The following is an 8,291-nucleotide window of genomic DNA, read 5'->3' on the forward strand; positions in this document are numbered from 1 at the left end:
ATAACTTGCCCAAGGTCAAATAGTTATTATATTGGGTCACACAAGTTTCTATGTGGCAAAGTTAAAACTTTTTAAATCCAGTGCTTTTTCCCTCCAATATACTCTATATTTTCTACCTCTTAAGTTAGTGCCTGGTATTCTCTCAGAATGAATAAACAACTCATTGAATGAATGGTAAAATTTCCACATATATTTTGGATAGACTCACAGTGAATAATGAATTCCAGGTCTCATAGCTAAAATAAGTAGATTGGACTAAATGATCCTTAAGGAGCATAACAATTTATCTAGTTCAGTACCCTTATTTATTTTCTGGAAACTTAAAAGTTATGTGTCTTGATCAGGGTCACACAGGAAATAAATGACAAAGCTGGAATTCAAACTCAGGTTCCCTGATAGCAAATCCAATACTCATTCCGCTATACCATATTATCTCCCAATTCTATCCTATCAACCTAATAAAATACCGTAGGAATCTGGGAGTAGCAACTGCTTAATTTGTCAAAACCAGTGACAGTCCAGGTTATCTTTGACTTATGGTATGGTGGACTAGTTGACTTTGGTTCTGTTACTCAAAAGTTCATTTTCATAGTTGCACACATACATTGATACCTTTCCATTTTTCAGTACTTCTATAGGTGATATGTATGGAATACTGAACTGGTGATGCCATTGATCAGTTCTTTGGTTTCTGACATCACAAAATACAGGATGGTACCAGGTACAGTTGGGAATCAGGAAACTGGTTCCTTGGACATATGCACATCTCATGTGCAATGAACACATCTTTTTGCGAAGTCTGCTTCCACTGATCCTTCTATATTCCTAGAAAATTGCCACCCAAGCCAAATATCTTAGGATTCGTTTTTGGAATTGAAGAGTCAGTGGCAGCATAAAATTTATTATTATCACTTCTATCTTCCTGTTGATATCTATGTAGGTTGCATGTACCATCAAAGTGTGAAGATAACTGGGTCCTAGCTTATTGCCTTCAGTATTGTTCTTATGTCTTAAAAAGACTGAAATTGATTTGAGTTGATGCAGACATAATTTTTGGATCTCCATAAACCTTGGCCAAAGTGTCCATTTTCCTACTTAATAGGACTAAGGTCCTACTGACCTTAAAAACCTTATCAGGTTCACTATTATTCTAGGTTCACTCTGATGTAGTCAAGATATGAATAATAGTCACTTAGTCCTCTTAAGTCCAAGCCTTTGTTAAAAAAAAATACTAATAATAGTATTTTTCTTAAAATATTTTAATAAAATAACTGGGAAATAAGGGTCATTTGTATTCCTGTTAAGAGGTAGTTCATTCTTCTTTCTCACCAAAGATGCATCCTTTTTTTATAAGTACACCTTTGTGTGACAATTTTTTGCTGCAGTTTTCATAAAATGTTGATCTGCCCTTCTAAGTTTTTTTGGGAGGGGTACTATTTTTATATCTTGTTTTCATGATATCTATTCATTTTTTAAAAGGAAAGGTTTTTTTTTTTTTGTTTTTTTGTTTTTTGTTTTTTTTCTTCTTCAATTAACAAGTATTTGTTTCCTTTATCTTGCCACGCCTTTTGGGGGGGGAGGGAAGCACTTAAAACTTTTGTAACTGACCCACAGAGTTGAAGAAAACGACCATGTACTATTAACCTTCATATCTAGAGTAGTTTCATCAATGATACTTTCTCACCATTTTCTGTGGTTTTAAAACCTTGACTCTCCATTTCCATTATGGTTTCTTTATTTTTGTTTCCAAATCCTTATTGTCCTACCTTATGGTAGATGAACTGCAGCTTTCTTCCTAGGTGTGACTTAACAGCTTTCTCTAGCTTTTGGGACAAAGTATCTATATTCATATTAGGCTTCCCTGGTCAGTTATATGTGCTGAATTCATAATGCTAATCATCTCTGGCAAGCTGCATCTAAATTAGTATTGGTTGGGCCAACTCTTACACGAAGGTATTTACATTATGTGATGATAGTTTGAAAATAGAATTTTAAATTTTGAGTAAAGTGTTTTTAATATTAAAAATTACAATTTGCAGAATGACAGAAAGCTTTTAATACCCAAAGTAAGATCACTTTTAATGTTGTTCTTTCCCTAATCAGCTCATTCTAAAAATAATACTTGTTAAGTGTATATAGTATATAATATCACAATTTCTTAACCACAAACTGAAAATTGAAAGTTTACCTGTAAATTCTTTCAGCTTGCTATCTACCAATAAAACTGAAAGAAAATAAAATTACACTGCAATTATGATTCTTTTTAGTCTTGAAGAATACCATAATATTTAAAACTATCTCATAATTTGTTAACTCATTGGGTAGAACTCTACTACATGATAGCCATATTTTCATGTCACCATTAATTACTCTGTTAAAATATTTCCATATACCTTAATTTGTATGATTTCATAGAAAATAAGATTTAGTTGAGGAATGGTAGTTACCATCAAATATCTAATATACTTAGACTTTGTGCTATAAAATCAATCTTCAAGAAACCTTCATAAATTCTAAACATTTTGGTCAAATCAAAAGGACATTCACCTTTCATCATATACTTTTATTAAAACCTTGTAGAAGCATCCCAGCAATTTATTGCAAACCTAATTATGAAGCACTAACAGTTTTTTTTACTAGTGTTTCTAGTGTTAATTAAATTCAGAATTAAATTAGATCACTATAAAGTAGAAGGTCTTATAGGAAAAAATCCTTTGGGTATGTATTCTGAAAATCATACATGTGTTTTTGTGTGTAAGAGACATTGCTCCTCAAGATAGAGGTCTTAGGTTCTTTTATTTGAATTAGATTTGGTCGGACAGTGTAAATCATGCTCTTATTGGGAAGCCTTATTCAAATTTTGTTGTTTCCCAAATTTTGATTATTGCAAATTATTGATAAAAGCAAATGTATACAGTATTAAACCTAAAGGACTCTGAATAAGATAAAAAGCTATTTTTTAAAATATATAACACTTTTATTAAAATATAGCTTTCATTTTTGTTATCATTTATTTATTTATTTATTTTTTACTATATTTTCATCAGGAATTGTTTCCATCTTCTCTGTTCCCATCTAGAGTGATCTTGATAACTGATAAATTTTTATCGTCTATATTCTAGTCTGGTGAGAGTGAGTCAAAGAGGATAATAGATGGTAGCCAGGTAGATACGTATGTATGTGGAATTTGTTTATTTGCCTAATTCAACTGTCTCTTTCATCTGTTTGTCAACAAAGTTGATACATTTGCTTATTTATACCTATCTTTTTTTCCACTTAGTTTAAGGAAAACAGCATGGTATAATGGATAGAGGGCTGCCTTGAGAGACAAGAAAGCCTAGATTCATCCTTCTGACTTATGCTGACTATTGGCGGCTTTTGAAAATTCTGGTAATTGCAGTGTGTTTTCACCTCCAAATTGGTAGGCATTCTATTGGAAGTGGTCTATCCTAAAGAAATCACCGGGCTGAATCAAATATACTTCCCTGAAGTCAACTACCCTGAAAGGCTGCTATGCTTTCACTTCTCTCCTTGTACAAAAGCTCAAAAACTTTCTAGTATCGAGTTGGTAAATTCAGCACTTTAGTATTAAACTCAACAGTGTGTGCATACATATGAGTTAAGTTCTCAAAATATGTCCTCTTTTGAAAAAAATGTGTTATTAATACCTTTTAAAAGATTCATTTTAAAACAATAACTCCTTTCCTTCTTAAATCTACACATACTTGGTTTTCTCCTTTTCCCCCCTCCCCCAATTTTTCCTTTTAAGGGTTATAGATTGTAATCCATTTGATAGGGCTTTGTTTTTATGAAAAGCATTTATCATGTGTAGTTCTTGCCCTTAAGCCTCACCAGCAGAAATCTTCCTTAATCAAAAACAAATAGAGTATTTCATTGTCTTGCTCAGGACCAAGATTGTACTCACCTACTTTCATATTTTTTCTCATTGAATTCCAGGTTATGAGTATGAAATTCACTAGCTCCAAAACCCACTATCCTTTTAACATTTGACACATCTAAAATCAATCAGAATTTAATATGTCGAAATGTGTTTTGCTCATCAATTGAAAATGTTAACTGCTGGAGTTCACATACTGACACTTGATAAACCAAAAGGTCCAATAAAGCTGTAAATGGAAGTTGGAGAGGGAGACATCAGAAAAGTCCTATTCAATTCTGACGTTCTCTCCTTTATGGAGAAACATGCTCTTTATTACTGTCTTTGAAATTGGAAAGCATTATCTTTTCTAACTTGAATCCCTTCCAATTCCAGTTTTCAAAAATACAGGTTAATCCTAATTCCAGTTCTCAGAAATAGTTAATTATAAATGAAGTGTAGGGTACAATTAATTTTAACTTATCACCTGACTTTTTTTGTTTTGTTTTGTTTTTGAGCTTTCCATTTTTAGGGTAAAGAAAACATCAGAAAATAAGGTTTCAAAAAAGCACTTTTCAGGGCATATCTTGAAATTAGGACAGAATCAGCTCAGTCTTTACCTTTTAGAAGATTACAGTGATAAATGAGAATTTTAATCGAAATTCAAGGCATTCATTCTGAATCAAGGATTAACTTATATTCTTCAGGTGATATTTAGGAGAGTGTACAAATATTTTAGTTTTTTCTTTATTATAAATTGCATCTGTATTATGCTTTAAAGTTTTCAAACTATAAATCATCTCATGTTATGCTTACAACAACTGTGAGAGAGTGCTATTATCTCCATTTTACAGTGAGGAATCAAGTGGACATGTTGAATGATTTGCCTAGGGTGACAGTTATTGGTAGGCTAAGCTGGGTTTGAACTCGGGTCTCTCCAACTCTCAAGTCTAGTGCCCAATCCACTATGCCACATAGCTGCCTCTTAAATCATAAGCATCTCAGCATGCCAAGAACAAAAGAAAAAAGAGGATTGTATATGAACTTGTGAACTTCTGTTGTGTACAATTTGAAAAGTATATTAAATTTAACAAGATGATAAATAAATTGTCCTGTTTGTGTCCCCATTTGAACTTTTGGTTTTCTTGTATTTGGAATGGTTTTTGATGCTCCTTTCTTTTCTTCTTTCATCCTTTCCTTCCTCTTCATTCTTCTTTCCTTCTTCCTTTTCTCTCATCTTTTTCTCCTTCCTTCTCTCTTCCTTTTCCTTAGGTTTCTCTTTCCTCCTTCCCTTTTTAATTCCCTTCTAACTTACTCTTAACCCTGTCTGGTAACTTTTCAGAAACATTTGATGATTTTACTAGGTGTACCCATTTTGAAATCTCACTGTAGTGTGAAATGACTCATACTCTATATGGCTATACTAACTTGGTCTGACCAATCTGAAAAACCTTCAAGCCCAGAGTCAGGAGTAGATCAGCCTTACAAAATTTAAAGGAGCTAAGTTAGCACAGGGTGATGAATTGTTTAGCTTTTATTAGTTCTTGAATTATTCCTATTTTGAATTTGAAGTTTTGAAATTCATTTAATGAATTCCACTAAATCATGGAGAAGTTGATTATCTGGGTCAGGCCAATTATAAGTCTTTGAAGTGTCAAAGTATTTTGCTAAATATATAGTTGAAACCTAAAAAATAAACATCAGTTAAGCAGAGTAACATCCCTAAAATTTAAAATCTAAGAACTTGAGCTGTTTCTTTTATCATTTCATTTTTCCTTTTGCCTTATATATAACCCTTATTCCTGTTCTTTGTCTTTATTATGATTTTCACTCTTCAATTCTTTTCCAAATCATTATACCTCTAATAAACTTTACTTCCTTCTTTCCCTATCTTCACACCTTTGGAGAAACTGAGTTCATCTGCACATTATGCTCTTTGTAGTCCTTTCCTACCTCATTTTTATACAAGCCCTTGGATTACTCTCACCATCTGCTGCCTTTATGCCTGTTTTTTAAAATGATGTTAGACTGAATTGGAGAGAGAAAACTCCTGAAAACTGCTGACAGGATTCACTACAAATGTGTTACTTGATCAATTGGCCCCACAGATCCAGTCTTTTTTTTTTTGTCTTTTTAAGTCGATCTCTTACCATGGAGGTTTTTCCAAATTCTTTTCTCTCTTTTCAAAACCTTCTATGGCTCACCTTCCCATTCTCCCTACCCTTCTTGGCTGTCTCAGTTCACTGGAAAAATTGGAGCCATTCAGTGGAATCTCTCCTTCCCTCTTGTTACCCAGATACCTTCTGCCACTTTTTTTTTCTTTACCCATTTCATGTGATGGAAGGCCCCTGCAAAGAAAAATAAAATCTTGCATGTACATGGTCCCCCTCCATTTCATCATTTTCAAGACTGCCCTCTCTATTCTCTTAATAATGTTTCCCTGTTTACTTGTCTGCTCTTTTCTGCTTACAAACATCCCAACCTCATCCTCAAAAAACCCCAAACTCACTTGATTTAGCTGTCCACATAATAGCATCCTGTATCTTGTCCCTTATTGTGACTGAGAAGTCACAAGATTTGAGAAGACCATCTATATATGTTCAGTGCCTTGCCTTTTTTTTTTTTTTTTTTTCTCATTTTTCTAGATCCTCTGTAGTTTGGCTTCTTACCTCATACCTGAAAAATCATACCAATGATTTTTAATTGTTAAATCTAATAGTGGTTTTTTTAGACCTCCACATCAAACCCTCCCTTTAGCCTTCAATGCTGTCAAGTGATTCCTTTCCCATCTATAAAATGGGTGATAACATCACCTTCCTGGGGCTGGGTTTTTTTTTTTTTTTTTTAATTGCTGAGGCTATTGGGATTAAGTGACTTGCCCAGGGTCATACAGCTAGAAAGTACTAAGTGTCTGAGATCAAATTTGAACTCGAGTCTTCCTGACTTCAAGGCTAGTACTCTACCTACTGCACTAACTAGGTGCCCCTCCTGGGGCTGTTTCAAGGGTAAAATAATTTTTGGGAAGTGATTTGTACAAATTATTATATAAATACTAGCTATTGTCCTTTGACTTCTAAGTTTTTCATGACATGATTCTTTACCGGTTCTACCTTTCTGGACTTCTCTCCCCATTCTCCTTTGTAAAATAGTCATCTAGGTCATACTTTTTTAATGTGGTGGTTCCCTGAAGTTCTTGGACCTTTTTGCTTGGCAACCTCTTTCACTCCTTTTTTGTTCAGTTATCATTTCCATGATTCTCAGATACCTTTTTCCAGCCCTAATCTCTCTTAAATGCTTATTAAATATCTCGTACAAACAGTGTTTTCAGTATTGAATTTATGATTTTTTTCTGACACCTTTACCCAACTTCCCCATTACTATCAGAGGAATCACAGTCTTTCCTAGTCACCCAGACTTGCTGGATATTATCTTTGATTACTTTGTTACTAAGTTATATTTATTCCATATCTTAAGACACTTCTCCTCTTTGACACTCTTTGACACTGCCACCACCCTGGTGTAGGCCCTCCTTGCCCCCAACATCTAGCCTGCTGGTGAGTCTGCCTGTATCAAATATCTATACTCCACTCTTCTACTTAGCTATTAAAGTGATTTTTTTTCTTAATTGCAGGTCTGACCAGATCACATTCCTATTGAAAAAATCCAATGGCTTTCTTTTATCTCCAGGGTCAGATATAAATCCTCTGGCTTTTAAACCCTTTTAGAATCTTGTCTCTTCCTGCCCTTCCACTTTTTCAAACCTTTCTCCCCTCCAGTAAGACTCTTGGTCTTGCAACACTGGCACTGCAGCTCCTCATACAAAATACTACATCTCCCAGCTCTTCACATTTTACTGTCTTACCCTCATTTTTGAAATGTTCTCCCTTCTTGTCTCTAGTTTTCCTGGCTTCCTTCAAGTCTCAGGTAAAATTCCAACTTCTGCAAGAAGCCTTTCCTAGTCCCCATTAATGCAAGTGCCTTCCTTCTGAAATTATCCTCACAATTTGTTCTGCATTATGTCTTTTTTGTTCATAGTGGTTTACATATTGTCTCCTCCATTACATTGCAGGCTCCTTGTGGGTTGGGTCTTTTTTACTTTTTTGCTTTGCTAGGGCCTTGCCACATAGAAGGCAGTTGATAAATGCTATTTGACTTACTATTGGAACTTTAGTCCCCAATTGTCCCTACAGAATTGATTATTTTTCATGTAGAATCTTAAGTGAAAAGTAAATTAATGAATGATTGGACAAATAGTTGTGTGAGTGAATGAATAAGGATAAAAATCTTTTGTAGGACCTTTGAATCTTCATTTGGGTAAATAACCCAAAGCTATTCTGGTGCTAGCCAGTTAATTGGTATTTATGCCACAATGATCACTCTCCCTTGCTTAAGGTGACCTCTTTCCCCAGTAATA

The sequence above is a fragment of the Sminthopsis crassicaudata genome, chromosome 6 (genome assembly GCF_048593235.1).
Source record: "Sminthopsis crassicaudata isolate SCR6 chromosome 6, ASM4859323v1, whole genome shotgun sequence".
In the NCBI taxonomy this organism is placed as follows: Eukaryota; Metazoa; Chordata; class Mammalia; order Dasyuromorphia; family Dasyuridae; genus Sminthopsis; species Sminthopsis crassicaudata.